The sequence below is a fragment of the Rhamphochromis longiceps genome, linkage group LG3, assembly GCF_057381845.1.
Source record: "Rhamphochromis longiceps isolate RC_006_pf linkage group LG3, R_longiceps_female_GT1.1, whole genome shotgun sequence".
In the NCBI taxonomy this organism is placed as follows: Eukaryota; Metazoa; Chordata; class Actinopteri; order Cichliformes; family Cichlidae; genus Rhamphochromis; species Rhamphochromis longiceps.
The window spans coordinates 34,882,188-34,898,991 of NC_140559.1; the positions used below are offsets into that span (position 1 = coordinate 34,882,188).

The following is a 16,804-nucleotide window of genomic DNA, read 5'->3' on the forward strand; positions in this document are numbered from 1 at the left end:
TGATGCATTCCTTCACCAAGCTTGGCTTCTGTTCTTGTTATTATTAAAGAATGTTAGCTACCACTGACCGCTTGTCTGGAGGCTTTATTGAATGGAAAACTTGCACAACACCTAACATCATGGAGACCGCTGGAAGCACTGTGAGAATCATGTTCTTTGATTTCTCCAGTGCCTTCAACACCATTCTTCCCTCGGTTCTAAAGGACAAGCTGGAGAACTCTGGAGTGGACCATCACCTCACTACCTGGATCCTGGACTACCTCACCGACCGACCACAGTATGTGAGGACTCAGGGCTGTGTGTCGGACAGGGTCGTCTGCAGTACGGGGGCCCCACAGGGAACGGTTCTGGCTCCGTTCCTCTTCACCATCTACACTGCAGACTTCTCCCACAATTCCACCCAGTGCTTCCTGCAGAAGTTCTCTGATGACTCTGCAATAGTCGGCCTCATCACTGATGGGGACGACAAGGAGTACAGAGGTCTGACCCAAGACTTTGTGGACTGGTGCCAGCTGAACTACCTCCAGATCAACGCCAGTAAAACCAAGGAACTGGTGGTAGACTTCCGCAGGCACAAGCATTCTCCACTGCAACCACTGAACATCCAAGGTATGGACATTGAGGCTGTGGACAGCTACAGGTACCTTGGTGTTCATCTGAACAATAGACTGGACTGGACTCATAACTCAGACGCCCTCTACAGGAAAGGGCAGAGCAGGCTGTACCTGCTGCGGAGACTCAGGTCGTTTGGAGTGGAGGGCCCACTCCTGAAGACCTTCTATGACTCTGTTGTGGCTTCTGCTATCTTTTATGCCGTGGTCTGCTGGGGCGGCAGCATCTCTGCTGGGGACAGGAAGAGACTGAACAGGGTGATCCGAAGGGCCAGCTCTGTTCTAGGATGCCCTCTGGACCCAGTGGAGGTGGTGAGTGACAGGAGAACGGCGGCTAAGCTGTCATCCCTGTTGGACAACATCTCCCACCCCATGCAGCAGACTGTGACAGCACTGAGCAGCTCCTTCAGTGGGAGACTGCGGCACCCACGGTGTGGGACGGAGAGATTTCGCAGGTCTTTCCTCCCCACTGCTGTCAGACTCCATAATAAAGACTTTAACTGATCAAGCACACACATCCATACATATGCAATAATACTAAGTGCAATAATCCTTCTGTCATCGTTGTATTTTTACTCAGTTGTATATAGTATTTGTATTTGTATTCTATTTTTATCTTATTGTATATTTATTTTATTTTATTCTACTGTATATAGTATTTTATTTTATTCTATTCTGTACAGTTGTGTACTGTATTTATTCTTATTGTATTCTAATTTTTGCCTCATAACTTTTGCACTGTCCACTTCCTGCTGTGACAAAACAAATTTCCCACGTGTGGGACTAATAAAGGTTATCTTATCTTATCACCCTGGTTTGGAAGAATTGCTCTTGATGAGATTCCTGCTTGACTGTACTTGACAGACATTCTGTAACAGATTTGAGTTCCACTGCAGCCCTTACAATTTATTGGTAGGGGATGGAAGAAACACGAAAAGAACCTGAAGACTATGGCAGCAGTGGGATTCGAACCCACGCCTCCGAAGAGACTGGAGCCTAAATCCAGCACCTTAGACCGCTCGGTCATGCTACCATTGCGAGTGAGGACCTCATCGCAAAACTCTAGACAGTAAAACTTGAAAAAGTGCAGCACAAAATAGGAGCTCAGAACATTCAGTGATGCTCTTACTGTTGTAGAAAAACATGTTTAATACTTTTTGGACACAAAAACATCTGCCTGTCCTGGTTAAAACCTGTTCATCAACCCTGATTAACAATGGGCTCTTGGCTCAGTTTCATCATTGTCCATATGCAACTTGTCATAAGCACTGATCAACAGGCAGGATCACCATTCACAGAGAGTCAAGGAAGGGTTCCAATCACAGCATTGTAAGATGGCAAGAGACGTACCCTTAATGCACCCACCCTTGTTTCAAAGAAGCTCATTTGATTTTCACATAAACAGCCACCTTGACTCGCCGCTCATAATTGCAGGCCTGCTTGTGTACATCCTCATCACTGAAGACTGTACAGTCCCGATCTGAACCGTTATGCCATGTGCTTAGCCTTACCTGATGTTTGCCTTCAGCCAACAACTTTGCCCTATGTAATCCATCGTGGGATTAACACAAAGAACACATTGGCTTGTAGGCACATTAAAGACATGTTCCCATACCGGGAGTTGAACCCGGGTCGCCTGGGTGAAAACCAGGAATCTTAACCGCTAGACCATATGGGATTGGTTTGGTAATGCGCCACTGTCGTGCTCGTGCTGCTGGGTTAGAACCAGGCATTCTAGCCGCTAGACCATATGGGACTGCTCCACTGTCATGAAATCAAGGATACTCTTGTCACTCTGCAGCCTTGGTGAGACCAACATAGCAGCACCTTAATCAATTCTCCAGCAGTTGCAGGTTCTGCTCAAAAGCACATTACAAGGGAGTGGACTGGACTTGAAGCACACTTGAGTAGCCACTAACCAGTCAGTGTTGACCATGAGACCATGAACAAAAAGACATGAAAAACATGCAAGTTGTAAATGACTTTACAGCACGTGCCTAATGTGGTTTGGAAGAATTGCTCCTGATGGGTTTCCTGCATGTTTGGACTTGACAGACATTCTATAACAGATTTGATTTCCACTGCAGCCCTTACAATTTATTGGTAAGGCATGGAAGAAACAAAACTTTGCCGCTAGAACACTATGGCAGCAGTGGGATTCGAACCCACGCCTCCGAAGAGACTGGAGCCTTAATCCAGCACCTTAGACCGCTCGGTCATGCTACCAATGCGAGTAAGGACCTCATCGCAAAAATCTAGATAGTAAAACTTGAAAAGTGCAGCACAAAATAGAAGCCCAGAACATTCAGTGATGCTCTTGCTGTTTTAGAAAAACATGTTTAATACTTGCCTGAATGTTTTTGGATACAATAGCATCTGCCTGCCCTGGTTAAACTCTTATTGCAGCAATAGGATTTCAACCCACATGTGTGAGGAGCCTGGAGTCTTAACCCAGATCCTTAGACCACACAATCTAACACCTTACAATGCGGTGGACTTGAAGCACACTTGAGTAGCCACTAACCAGTCAGTGTTGACACTGTGAATAAAAATATATGAAACACCTGCACATTGTAAATTACTTTTGCAAAAGAATTTCTTTTATTCATGTATTAATCGCATTATTATAAAAACAAACAATATCCTGCTCACTCTTCTGTTAATCTTCTTCTCCACTGATGCCTTACAAAAGCCGAAGCTATTGTTGCCTATCTGTACTTCAACATCATTAGTGAAAGGTCAAAATCACTGACCATGAGAGACGTGAGACCGTCTCTGGAAGGCTCTGATTCTTCTATTGAAGTTGGACTTGAAGTGGATTGGACTTGAGAGTTTTATTTCTTGAACATCTGTAAATTGTATTCAACAGATATTAACTGAAATGGAACTAGGGCAAGAGCATAGTCTCATGTAACACACACTCGTGTTACATTTGTACCACAAGGTAACCAAGTAAGTTATTACAAAGATATTCCTATTTACAACGATGGGCTAGGGAAAGGTAGTAATGAGAGTATTTAAAAAGAAGTATCAAAAGTTAACCCTGTATTCCTGAGAATTCTTTTAGAATGTTTCGAATTCACAAGAGCTATTTTAGGATTTTTGAGAGTTCTATTAGAATGTTCCAGATTCCTGAGCGTTCTTAGACTGTTCCAGATTCCTGAGAATTCTTTTAGAATGTTTCGAATTCACAAGAGCTATTTTAGGATTTTTGAGAGTTCTATTGGAATGTTCCAGATTCCTGAGAATCCTTTTAGGATGTTCCAAATTCCTCCAAATAATTCTCAATGACACATTGCAACACCAAGTTTTATTATAGTCACACATTGCAATAGAGTTTTCTGGGTAATTGACCAAGTCTGGTGGCATTACCTCCAAAGCTTATAGAAGTTTCTGCTAACAGCAGCTACATTGTCAGGAACAGCACCTACCAACAGATATCCTCAACAGCTCACCTCACTATCATAACCGAGCAATATTATTGTCAAATGTTGATGTTATTCACCTACAAAAACTCCTGGCTGTCCGTTGCTGTCATGGGGTGCGGAGGGTTAAATAGCAGCGCACATCTGAAAATAGCTTAACATACTCATGGTCCCTTTGTGGTTGTATAATACCTTGGTGCCACTGGATTTCAGCATGTCTCTCACACTCATACTGGTAACAGATGGTATCTCAGGATGTTTGAGGGAAGCATTCACACACAAAGGACCCAGAGTGGGGGGAGGAGTCTTTTGTCTCCTTCTCCACTGTAAGAGGTGGCAAGGGAGTGTGAAACTTTCTTTGGGGGTGGGGGTACCAAAGGTGTGAAAACAGCTGTGTACTGCCTTTAGTTCCTGTAAGAGGTATGTAACTGAAGGCCATGCTAGACTCAGTTAGGGACTCTGCCCATCGTCTGCCCCGCAATGATGCATTCCTTCACCAAGCTTGGCTTCTGTTCTTGTTATTATTAAAGAATGTTAGCTACCACTGACCGCTTGTCTGGAGGCTTTATTGAATGGAAAACTTGCACAACACCTAACATCATGGAGACCGCTGGAAGCACTGTGAGAATCATGTTCTTTGATTTCTCCAGTGCCTTCAACACCATTCTTCCCTCGGTTCTAAAGGACAAGCTGGAGAACTCTGGAGTGGACCATCACCTCACTACCTGGATCCTGGACTACCTCACCGACCGACCACAGTATGTGAGGACTCAGGGCTGTGTGTCGGACAGGGTCGTCTGCAGTACGGGGGCCCCACAGGGAACGGTTCTGGCTCCGTTCCTCTTCACCATCTACACTGCAGACTTCTCCCACAATTCCACCCAGTGCTTCCTGCAGAAGTTCTCTGATGACTCTGCAATAGTCGGCCTCATCACTGATGGGGACGACAAGGAGTACAGAGGTCTGACCCAAGACTTTGTGGACTGGTGCCAGCTGAACTACCTCCAGATCAACGCCAGTAAAACCAAGGAACTGGTGGTAGACTTCCGCAGGCACAAGCATTCTCCACTGCAACCACTGAACATCCAAGGTATGGACATTGAGGCTGTGGACAGCTACAGGTACCTTGGTGTTCATCTGAACAATAGACTGGACTGGACTCATAACTCAGACGCCCTCTACAGGAAAGGGCAGAGCAGGCTGTACCTGCTGCGGAGACTCAGGTCGTTTGGAGTGGAGGGCCCACTCCTGAAGACCTTCTATGACTCTGTTGTGGCTTCTGCTATCTTTTATGGCGTGGTCTGCTGGGGCGGCAGCATCTCTGCTGGGGACAGGAAGAGACTGAACAGGGTGATCCGAAGGGCCAGCTCTGTTCTAGGATGCCCTCTGGACCCAGTGGAGGTGGTGAGTGACAGGAGAACGGCGGCTAAGCTGTCATCCCTGTTGGACAACATCTCCCACCCCATGCAGCAGACTGTGACAGCACTGAGCAGCTCCTTCAGTGGGAGACTGCGGCACCCACGGTGTGGGACGGAGAGATTTCGCAGGTCTTTCCTCCCCACTGCTGTCAGACTCCATAATAAAGACTTTAACTGATCAAGCACACACATCCATACATATGCAATAATACTAAGTGCAATAATCCTTCTGTCATCGTTGTATTTTTACTCAGTTGTATATAGTATTTGTATTTGTATTCTATTTTTATCTTATTGTATATTTATTTTATTTTATTCTACTGTATATAGTATTTTATTTTATTCTATTCTGTACAGTTGTGTACTGTATTTATTCTTATTGTATTCTAATTTTTGCCTCATAACTTTTGCACTGTCCACTTCCTGCTGTGACAAAACAAATTTCCCACGTGTGGGACTAATAAAGGTTATCTTATCTTATCTTATCACCCTGGTTTGGAAGAATTGCTCTTGATGAGATTCCTGCTTGATTGTACTTGACAGACATTCTGTAACAGATTTGAGTTCCACTGCAGCCCTTACAATTTATTGGTAGGGGATGGAAGAAACACGAAAAGAACCTGAAGACTATGGCAGCAGTGGGATTCGAACCCACGCCTCCGAAGAGACTGGAGCCTAAATCCAGCACCTTAGACCGCTCGGTCATGCTACCATTGCGAGTGAGGACCTCATCGCAAAACTCTAGACAGTAAAACTTGAAAAAGTGCAGCACAAAATAGGAGCTCAGAACATTCAGTGATGCTCTTACTGTTGTAGAAAAACATGTTTAATACTTTTTGGACACAAAAACATCTGCCTGTCCTGGTTAAAACCTGTTCATCAACCCTGATTAACAATGGGCTCTTGGCTCAGTTTCATCATTGTCCATATGCAACTTGTCATAAGCACTGATCAACAGGCAGGATCACCATTCACAGAGAGTCAAGGAAGGGTTCCAATCACAGCATTGTAAGATGGCAAGAGACGTACCCTTAATGCACCCACCCTTGTTTCAAAGAAGCTCATTTGATTTTCACATAAACAGCCACCTTGACTCGCCGCTCATAATTGCAGGCCTGCTTGTGTACATCCTCATCACTGAAGACTGTACAGTCCCGATCTGAACCGTTATGCCATGTGCTTAGCCTTACCTGATGTTTGCCTTCAGCCAACAACTTTGCCCTATGTAATCCATCGTGGGATTAACACAAAGAACACATTGGCTTGTAGGCACATTAAAGACATGTTCCCATACCGGGAGTTGAACCCGGGTCGCCTGGGTGAAAACCAGGAATCTTAACCGCTAGACCATATGGGATTGGTTTGGTAATGCGCCACTGTCGTGCTCGTGCTGCTGGGTTAGAACCAGGCATTCTAGCCGCTAGACCATATGGGACTGCTCCACTGTCATGAAATCAAGGATACTCTTGTCACTCTGCAGCCTTGGTGAGACCAACATAGCAGCACCTTAATCAATTCTCCAGCAGTTGCAGGTTCTGCTCAAAAGCACATTACAAGGGAGTGGACTGGACTTGAAGCACACTTGAGTGGCATGTGGGAAAGTCCACTAACACCTTACAATGCGGTGGACTTGAAGCACACTTGAGTAGCCACTAACCAGTCAGTGTTGACCATGAGACCATGAACAAAAAGACATGAAAAACATGCAAGTTGTAAATGACTTTACAGCACGTGCCTAATGTGGTTTGGAAGAATTGCTCCTGATGGGTTTCCTGCATGTTTGGACTTGACAGACATTCTATAACAGATTTGATTTCCACTGCAGCCCTTACAATTTATTGGTAAGGCATGGAAGAAACAAAACTTTGCCGCTAGAACACTATGGCAGCAGTGGGATTCGAACCCACGCCTCCGAAGAGACTGGAGCCTTAATCCAGCACCTTAGACCGCTCGGTCATGCTACCAATGCGAGTAAGGACCTCATCGCAAAAATCTAGATAGTAAAACTTGAAAAGTGCAGCACAAAATAGAAGCCCAGAACATTCAGTGATGCTCTTGCTGTTTTAGAAAAACATGTTTAATACTTGCCTGAATGTTTTTGGATACAATAGCATCTGCCTGCCCTGGTTAAACTCTTATTGCAGCAATAGGATTTCAACCCACATGTGTGAGGAGCCTGGAGTCTTAACCCAGATCCTTAGACCACACAATCTAACACCTTACAATGCGGTGGACTTGAAGCACACTTGAGTAGCCACTAACCAGTCAGTGTTGACACTGTGAATAAAAATATATGAAACACCTGCACATTGTAAATGACTTTTGCAAAAGAATTTCTTTTATTCATGTATTAATCGCATTATTATAAAAACAAACAATATCCTGCTCACTCTTCTGTTAATCTTCTTCTCCACTGATGCCTTACAAAAGCCGAAGCTATTGTTGCCTATCTGTACTTCAACATCATTAGTGAAAGGTCAAAATCACTGACCATGAGAGACGTGAGACCGTCTCTGGAAGGCTCTGATTCTTCTATTGAAGTTGGACTTGAAGTGGATTGGACTTGAGAGTTTTATTTCTTGAACATCTGTAAATTGTATTCAACAGATATTAACTGAAATGGAACTAGGGCAAGAGCATAGTCTCATGTAACACACACTCGTGTTACATTTGTACCACAAGGTAACCAAGTAAGTTATTACAAAGATATTCCTATTTACAACGATGGGCTAGGGAAAGGTAGTAATGAGAGTATTTAAAAAGAAGTATCAAAAGTTAACCCTGTATTCCTGAGAATTCTTTTAGAATGTTTCGAATTCACAAGAGCTATTTTAGGATTTTTGAGAGTTCTATTAGAATGTTCCAGATTCCTGAGCGTTCTTAGACTGTTCCAGATTCCTGAGAATTCTTTTAGAATGTTTCGAATTCACAAGAGCTATTTTAGGATTTTTGAGAGTTCTATTGGAATGTTCCAGATTCCTGAGAATCCTTTTAGGATGTTCCAAATTCCTCCAAATAATTCTCAATGACACATTGCAACACCAAGTTTTATTATAGTCACACATTGCAATAGAGTTTTCTGGGTAATTGACCAAGTCTGGTGGCATTACCTCCAAAGCTTATAGAAGTTTCTGCTAACAGCAGCTACATTGTCAGGAACAGCACCTACCAACAGATATCCTCAACAGCTCACCTCACTATCATAACCGAGCAATATTATTGTCAAATGTTGATGTTATTCACCTACAAAAACTCCTGGCTGTCCGTTGCTGTCATGGGGTGCGGAGGGTTAAATAGCAGCGCACATCTGAAAATAGCTTAACATACTCATGGTCCCTTTGTGGTTGTATAATACCTTGGTGCCACTGGATTTCAGCATGTCTCTCACACTCATACTGGTAACAGATGGTATCTCAGGATGTTTGAGGGAAGCATTCACACATAAAGGACCCAGAGTGGGGGGAGGAGTCTTTTGTCTCCTTCTCCACTGTAAGAGGTGGCAAGGGAGTGTGAAACTTTCTTTGGGGGTGGGGGTACCAAAGGTGTGAAAACAGCTGTGTACTGCCTTTAGTTCCTGTAAGAGGTATGTAACTGAAGGCCATGCTAGACTCAGTTAGGGACTCTGCCCATCGTCTGCCCCGCAATGATGCATTCCTTCACCAAGCTTGGCTTCTGTTCTTGTTATTATTAAAGAATGTTAGCTACCACTGACCGCTTGTCTGGAGGCTTTATTGAATGGAAAACTTGCACAACACCTAACATCATGGAGACCGCTGGAAGCACTGTGAGAATCATGTTCTTTGATTTCTCCAGTGCCTTCAACACCATTCTTCCCTCGGTTCTAAAGGACAAGCTGGAGAACTCTGGAGTGGACCATCACCTCACTACCTGGATCCTGGACTACCTCACCGACCGACCACAGTATGTGAGGACTCAGGGCTGTGTGTCGGACAGGGTCGTCTGCAGTACGGGGGCCCCACAGGGAACGGTTCTGGCTCCGTTCCTCTTCACCATCTACACTGCAGACTTCTCCCACAATTCCACCCAGTGCTTCCTGCAGAAGTTCTCTGATGACTCTGCAATAGTCGGCCTCATCACTGATGGGGACGACAAGGAGTACAGAGGTCTGACCCAAGACTTTGTGGACTGGTGCCAGCTGAACTACCTCCAGATCAACGCCAGTAAAACCAAGGAACTGGTGGTAGACTTCCGCAGGCACAAGCATTCTCCACTGCAACCACTGAACATCCAAGGTATGGACATTGAGGCTGTGGACAGCTACAGGTACCTTGGTGTTCATCTGAACAATAGACTGGACTGGACTCATAACTCAGACGCCCTCTACAGGAAAGGGCAGAGCAGGCTGTACCTGCTGCGGAGACTCAGGTCGTTTGGAGTGGAGGGCCCACTCCTGAAGACCTTCTATGACTCTGTTGTGGCTTCTGCTATCTTTTATGCCGTGGTCTGCTGGGGCGGCAGCATCTCTGCTGGGGACAGGAAGAGACTGAACAGGGTGATCCGAAGGGCCAGCTCTGTTCTAGGATGCCCTCTGGACCCAGTGGAGGTGGTGAGTGACAGGAGAACGGCGGCTAAGCTGTCATCCCTGTTGGACAACATCTCCCACCCCATGCAGCAGACTGTGACAGCACTGAGCAGCTCCTTCAGTGGGAGACTGCGGCACCCACGGTGTGGGACGGAGAGATTTCGCAGGTCTTTCCTCCCCACTGCTGTCAGACTCCATAATAAAGACTTTAACTGATCAAGCACACACATCCATACATATGCAATAATACTAAGTGCAATAATCCTTCTGTCATCGTTGTATTTTTACTCAGTTGTATATAGTATTTGTATTTGTATTCTATTTTTATCTTATTGTATATTTATTTTATTTTATGTTGTGTACTGTATTTATTCTTATTGTATTCTAATTTTTGCCTCATAACTTTTGCACTGTCCACTTCCTGCTGTGACAAAACAAATTTCCCACGTGTGGGACTAATAAAGGTTATCTTATCTTATCACCCTGGTTTGGAAGAATTGCTCTTGATGAGATTCCTGCTTGATTGTACTTGACAGACATTCTGTAACAGATTTGAGTTCCACTGCAGCCCTTACAATTTATTGGTAGGGGATGGAAGAAACACGAAAAGAACCTGAAGACTATGGCAGCAGTGGGATTCGAACCCACGCCTCCGAAGAGACTGGAGCCTAAATCCAGCACCTTAGACCGCTCGGTCATGCTACCATTGCGAGTGAGGACCTCATCGCAAAACTCTAGACAGTAAAACTTGAAAAAGTGCAGCACAAAATAGGAGCTCAGAACATTCAGTGATGCTCTTACTGTTGTAGAAAAACATGTTTAATACTTTTTGGACACAAAAACATCTGCCTGTCCTGGTTAAAACCTGTTCATCAACCCTGATTAACAATGGGCTCTTGGCTCAGTTTCATCATTGTCCATATGCAACTTGTCATAAGCACTGATCAACAGGCAGGATCACCATTCACAGAGAGTCAAGGAAGGGTTCCAATCACAGCATTGTAAGATGGCAAGAGACGTACCCTTAATGCACCCACCCTTGTTTCAAAGAAGCTCATTTGATTTTCACATAAACAGCCACCTTGACTCGCCGCTCATAATTGCAGGCCTGCTTGTGTACATCCTCATCACTGAAGACTGTACAGTCCCGATCTGAACCGTTATGCCATGTGCTTAGCCTTACCTGATGTTTGCCTTCAGCCAACAACTTTGCCCTATGTAATCCATCGTGGGATTAACACAAAGAACACATTGGCTTGTAGGCACATTAAAGACATGTTCCCATACCGGGAGTTGAACCCGGGTCGCCTGGGTGAAAACCAGGAATCTTAACCGCTAGACCATATGGGATTGGTTTGGTAATGCGCCACTGTCGTGCTCGTGCTGCTGGGTTAGAACCAGGCATTCTAGCCGCTAGACCATATGGGACTGCTCCACTGTCATGAAATCAAGGATACTCTTGTCACTCTGCAGCCTTGGTGAGACCAACATAGCAGCACCTTAATCAATTCTCCAGCAGTTGCAGGTTCTGCTCAAAAGCACATTACAAGGGAGTGGACTGGACTTGAAGCACACTTGAGTGGCATGTGGGAAAGTCCACTAACACCTTACAATGCGGTGGACTTGAAGCACACTTGAGTAGCCACTAACCAGTCAGTGTTGACCATGAGACCATGAACAAAAAGACATGAAAAACATGCAAGTTGTAAATGACTTTACAGCACGTGCCTAATGTGGTTTGGAAGAATTGCTCCTGATGGGTTTCCTGCATGTTTGGACTTGACAGACATTCTATAACAGATTTGATTTCCACTGCAGCCCTTACAATTTATTGGTAAGGCATGGAAGAAACAAAACTTTGCCGCTAGAACACTATGGCAGCAGTGGGATTCGAACCCACGCCTCCGAAGAGACTGGAGCCTTAATCCAGCACCTTAGACCGCTCGGTCATGCTACCAATGCGAGTAAGGACCTCATCGCAAAAATCTAGATAGTAAAACTTGAAAAGTGCAGCACAAAATAGAAGCCCAGAACATTCAGTGATGCTCTTGCTGTTTTAGAAAAACATGTTTAATACTTGCCTGAATGTTTTTGGATACAATAGCATCTGCCTGCCCTGGTTAAACTCTTATTGCAGCAATAGGATTTCAACCCACATGTGTGAGGAGCCTGGAGTCTTAACCCAGATCCTTAGACCACACAATCTAACACCTTACAATGCGGTGGACTTGAAGCACACTTGAGTAGCCACTAACCAGTCAGTGTTGACACTGTGAATAAAAATATATGAAACACCTGCACATTGTAAATGACTTTTGCAAAAGAATTTCTTTTATTCATGTATTAATCGCATTATTATAAAAACAAACAATATCCTGCTCACTCTTCTGTTAATCTTCTTCTCCACTGATGCCTTACAAAAGCCGAAGCTATTGTTGCCTATCTGTACTTCAACATCATTAGTGAAAGGTCAAAATGACTGACCATGAGAGACGTGAGACCGTCTCTGGAAGGCTCTGATTCTTCTATTGAAGTTGGACTTGAAGTGGATTGGACTTGAGAGTTTTATTTCTTGAACATCTGTAAATTGTATTCAACAGATATTAACTGAAATGGAACTAGGGCAAGAGCATAGTCTCATGTAACACACACTCGTGTTACATTTGTACCACAAGGTAACCAAGTAAGTTATTACAAAGATATTCCTATTTACAACGATGGGCTAGGGAAAGGTAGTAATGAGAGTATTTAAAAAGAAGTATCAAAAGTTAACCCTGTATTCCTGAGAATTCTTTTAGAATGTTTCGAATTCACAAGAGCTATTTTAGGATTTTTGAGAGTTCTATTAGAATGTTCCAGATTCCTGAGCGTTCTTAGACTGTTCCAGATTCCTGAGAATTCTTTTAGAATGTTTCGAATTCACAAGAGCTATTTTAGGATTTTTGAGAGTTCTATTGGAATGTTCCAGATTCCTGAGAATCCTTTTAGGATGTTCCAAATTCCTCCAAATAATTCTCAATGACACATTGCAACACCAAGTTTTATTATAGTCACACATTGCAATAGAGTTTTCTGGGTAATTGACCAAGTCTGGTGGCATTACCTCCAAAGCTTATAGAAGTTTCTGCTAACAGCAGCTACATTGTCAGGAACAGCACCTACCAACAGATATCCTCAACAGCTCACCTCACTATCATAACCGAGCAATATTATTGTCAAATGTTGATGTTATTCACCTACAAAAACTCCTGGCTGTCCGTTGCTGTCATGGGGTGCGGAGGGTTAAATAGCAGCGCACATCTGAAAATAGCTTAACATACTCATGGTCCCTTTGTGGTTGTATAATACCTTGGTGCCACTGGATTTCAGCATGTCTCTTACACTCATACTGGTAACAGATGGTATCTCAGGATGTTTGAGGGAAGCATTCACACATAAAGGACCCAGAGTGGGGGGAGGAGTCTTTTGTCTCCTTCTCCACTGTAAGAGGTGGCAAGGGAGTGTGAAACTTTCTTTGGGGGTGGGGGTACCAAAGGTGTGAAAACAGCTGTGTACTGCCTTTAGTTCCTGTAAGAGGTATGTAACTGAAGGCCATGCTAGACTCAGTTAGGGACTCTGCCCATCGTCTGCCCCGCAATGATGCATTCCTTCACCAAGCTTGGCTTCTGTTCTTGTTATTATTAAAGAATGTTAGCTACCACTGACCGCTTGTCTGGAGGCTTTATTGAATGGAAAACTTGCACAACACCTAACATCATGGAGACCGCTGGAAGCACTGTGAGAATCATGTTCTTTGATTTCTCCAGTGCCTTCAACACCATTCTTCCCTCGGTTCTAAAGGACAAGCTGGAGAACTCTGGAGTGGACCATCACCTCACTACCTGGATCCTGGACTACCTCACCGACCGACCACAGTATGTGAGGACTCAGGGCTGTGTGTCGGACAGGGTCGTCTGCAGTACGGGGGCCCCACAGGGAACGGTTCTGGCTCCGTTCCTCTTCACCATCTACACTGCAGACTTCTCCCACAATTCCACCCAGTGCTTCCTGCAGAAGTTCTCTGATGACTCTGCAATAGTCGGCCTCATCACTGATGGGGACGACAAGGAGTACAGAGGTCTGACCCAAGACTTTGTGGACTGGTGCCAGCTGAACTACCTCCAGATCAACGCCAGTAAAACCAAGGAACTGGTGGTAGACTTCCGCAGGCACAAGCATTCTCCACTGCAACCACTGAACATCCAAGGTATGGACATTGAGGCTGTGGACAGCTACAGGTACCTTGGTGTTCATCTGAACAATAGACTGGACTGGACTCATAACTCAGACGCCCTCTACAGGAAAGGGCAGAGCAGGCTGTACCTGCTGCGGAGACTCAGGTCGTTTGGAGTGGAGGGCCCACTCCTGAAGACCTTCTATGACTCTGTTGTGGCTTCTGCTATCTTTTATGCCGTGGTCTGCTGGGGCGGCAGCATCTCTGCTGGGGACAGGAAGAGACTGAACAGGGTGATCCGAAGGGCCAGCTCTGTTCTAGGATGCCCTCTGGACCCAGTGGAGGTGGTGAGTGACAGGAGAACGGCGGCTAAGCTGTCATCCCTGTTGGACAACATCTCCCACCCCATGCAGCAGACTGTGACAGCACTGAGCAGCTCCTTCAGTGGGAGACTGCGGCACCCACGGTGTGGGACGGAGAGATTTCGCAGGTCTTTCCTCCCCACTGCTGTCAGACTCCATAATAAAGACTTTAACTGATCAAGCACACACATCCATACATATGCAATAATACTAAGTGCAATAATCCTTCTGTCATCGTTGTATTTTTACTCAGTTGTATATAGTATTTGTATTTGTATTCTATTTTTATCTTATTGTATATTTATTTTATTTTATGTTGTGTACTGTATTTATTCTTATTGTATTCTAATTTTTGCCTCATAACTTTTGCACTGTCCACTTCCTGCTGTGACAAAACAAATTTCCCACGTGTGGGACTAATAAAGGTTATCTTATCTTATCACCCTGGTTTGGAAGAATTGCTCTTGATGAGATTCCTGCTTGATTGTACTTGACAGACATTCTGTAACAGATTTGAGTTCCACTGCAGCCCTTACAATTTATTGGTAGGGGATGGAAGAAACACGAAAAGAACCTGAAGACTATGGCAGCAGTGGGATTCGAACCCACGCCTCCGAAGAGACTGGAGCCTAAATCCAGCACCTTAGACCGCTCGGTCATGCTACCATTGCGAGTGAGGACCTCATCGCAAAACTCTAGACAGTAAAACTTGAAAAAGTGCAGCACAAAATAGGAGCTCAGAACATTCAGTGATGCTCTTACTGTTGTAGAAAAACATGTTTAATACTTTTTGGACACAAAAACATCTGCCTGTCCTGGTTAAAACCTGTTCATCAACCCTGATTAACAATGGGCTCTTGGCTCAGTTTCATCATTGTCCATATGCAACTTGTCATAAGCACTGATCAACAGGCAGGATCACCATTCACAGAGAGTCAAGGAAGGGTTCCAATCACAGCATTGTAAGATGGCAAGAGACGTACCCTTAATGCACCCACCCTTGTTTCAAAGAAGCTCATTTGATTTTCACATAAACAGCCACCTTGACTCGCCGCTCATAATTGCAGGCCTGCTTGTGTACATCCTCATCACTGAAGACTGTACAGTCCCGGTCTGAACCGTTATGCCATGTGCTTAGCCTTACCTGATGTTTGCCTTCAGCCAACAACTTTGCCCTATGTAATCCATCGTGGGATTAACACAAAGAACACATTGGCTTGTGGGCACATTAAAGACATGTTCCCATACCGGGAGTTGAACCCGGGTCGCCTGGGTGAAAACCAGGAATCTTAACCGCTAGACCATATGGGATTGGTTTGGTAATGCGCCACTGTCGTGCTCGTGCTGCTGGGTTAGAACCAGGCATTCTAGCCGCTAGACCATATGGGACTGCTCCACTGTCATGAAATCAAGGATACTCTTGTCACTCTGCAGCCTTGGTGAGACCAACATAGCAGCACCTTAATCAATTCTCCAGCAGTTGCAGGTTCTGCTCAAAAGCACATTACAAGGGAGTGGACTGGACTTGAAGCACACTTGAGTGGCATGTGGGAAAGTCCACTAACCAGTCAGTGATGAGACCATGAACAAAAAGACATGAAAAACATGCAAGTTGTAAATGACTTTACAGCACGTGCCTAATGTGGTTTGGAAGAATTGCTCCTGATGGGTTTCCTGCATGTTTGGACTTGACAGACATTCTATAACAGATTTGATTTCCACTGCAGCCCTTACAATTTATTGGTAAGGCATGGAAGAAACAAAACTTTGCCGCTAGAACACTATGGCAGCAGTGGGATTCGAACCCACGCCTCCGAAGAGACTGGAGCCTTAATCCAGCACCTTAGACCGCTCGGTCATGCTACCAATGCGAGTAAGGACCTCATCGCAAAAATCTAGATAGTAAAACTTGAAAAGTGCAGCACAAAATAGAAGCCCAGAACATTCAGTGATGCTCTTGCTGTTTTAGAAAAACATGTTTAATACTTGCCTGAATGTTTTTGGATACAATAGCATCTGCCTGCCCTGGTTAAACTCTTATTGCAGCAATAGGATTTCAACCCACATGTGTGAGGAGCCTGGAGTCTTAACCCAGATCCTTAGACCACACAATCTAACACCTTACAATGCGGTGGACTTGAAGCACACTTGAGTAGCCACTAACCAGTCAGTGTTGACACTGTGAATAAAAATATATGAAACACCTGCACATTGTAAATGACTTTTGCAAAA

The 16,804-nt window shown here is 44.6% G+C and overlaps 12 non-coding genes across 12 annotated transcripts; all 12 read right to left on the bottom strand.

Annotated features, from left to right (window-relative positions):
• Window positions 1–1,562: 1,562 nt before the first annotated feature.
• Window positions 1,563–1,644, bottom strand: trnal-uag (transfer RNA leucine (anticodon UAG)). The gene has a single exon. It is a non-coding gene; the product is annotated as a tRNA-Leu (tRNA).
• Window positions 1,645–2,217: 573 nt separating this feature from the next.
• trnae-uuc (transfer RNA glutamic acid (anticodon UUC)) lies at window positions 2,218–2,289 on the bottom strand. Its single transcript has one exon. It is a non-coding gene; the product is annotated as a tRNA-Glu (tRNA).
• Window positions 2,290–2,755: 466 nt separating this feature from the next.
• trnal-aag (transfer RNA leucine (anticodon AAG)) lies at window positions 2,756–2,837 on the bottom strand. The gene has a single exon. It is a non-coding gene; the product is annotated as a tRNA-Leu (tRNA).
• A 3,247-nt stretch (window positions 2,838–6,084) lies between these two features.
• Window positions 6,085–6,166, bottom strand: trnal-uag (transfer RNA leucine (anticodon UAG)). The gene has a single exon. It is a non-coding gene; the product is annotated as a tRNA-Leu (tRNA).
• A 573-nt stretch (window positions 6,167–6,739) lies between these two features.
• trnae-uuc (transfer RNA glutamic acid (anticodon UUC)) lies at window positions 6,740–6,811 on the bottom strand. Its single transcript has one exon. It is a non-coding gene; the product is annotated as a tRNA-Glu (tRNA).
• A 525-nt stretch (window positions 6,812–7,336) lies between these two features.
• Window positions 7,337–7,418, bottom strand: trnal-aag (transfer RNA leucine (anticodon AAG)). Its single transcript has one exon. It is a non-coding gene; the product is annotated as a tRNA-Leu (tRNA).
• Window positions 7,419–10,620: 3,202 nt separating this feature from the next.
• On the bottom strand, window positions 10,621–10,702 carry trnal-uag (transfer RNA leucine (anticodon UAG)). The gene has a single exon. It is a non-coding gene; the product is annotated as a tRNA-Leu (tRNA).
• A 573-nt stretch (window positions 10,703–11,275) lies between these two features.
• Window positions 11,276–11,347, bottom strand: trnae-uuc (transfer RNA glutamic acid (anticodon UUC)). The gene has a single exon. It is a non-coding gene; the product is annotated as a tRNA-Glu (tRNA).
• A 525-nt stretch (window positions 11,348–11,872) lies between these two features.
• Window positions 11,873–11,954, bottom strand: trnal-aag (transfer RNA leucine (anticodon AAG)). Its single transcript has one exon. It is a non-coding gene; the product is annotated as a tRNA-Leu (tRNA).
• A 3,202-nt stretch (window positions 11,955–15,156) lies between these two features.
• On the bottom strand, window positions 15,157–15,238 carry trnal-uag (transfer RNA leucine (anticodon UAG)). The gene has a single exon. It is a non-coding gene; the product is annotated as a tRNA-Leu (tRNA).
• Window positions 15,239–15,811: 573 nt separating this feature from the next.
• Window positions 15,812–15,883, bottom strand: trnae-uuc (transfer RNA glutamic acid (anticodon UUC)). The gene has a single exon. It is a non-coding gene; the product is annotated as a tRNA-Glu (tRNA).
• Window positions 15,884–16,356: 473 nt separating this feature from the next.
• trnal-aag (transfer RNA leucine (anticodon AAG)) lies at window positions 16,357–16,438 on the bottom strand. Its single transcript has one exon. It is a non-coding gene; the product is annotated as a tRNA-Leu (tRNA).
• Window positions 16,439–16,804: the final 366 nt, after the last annotated feature.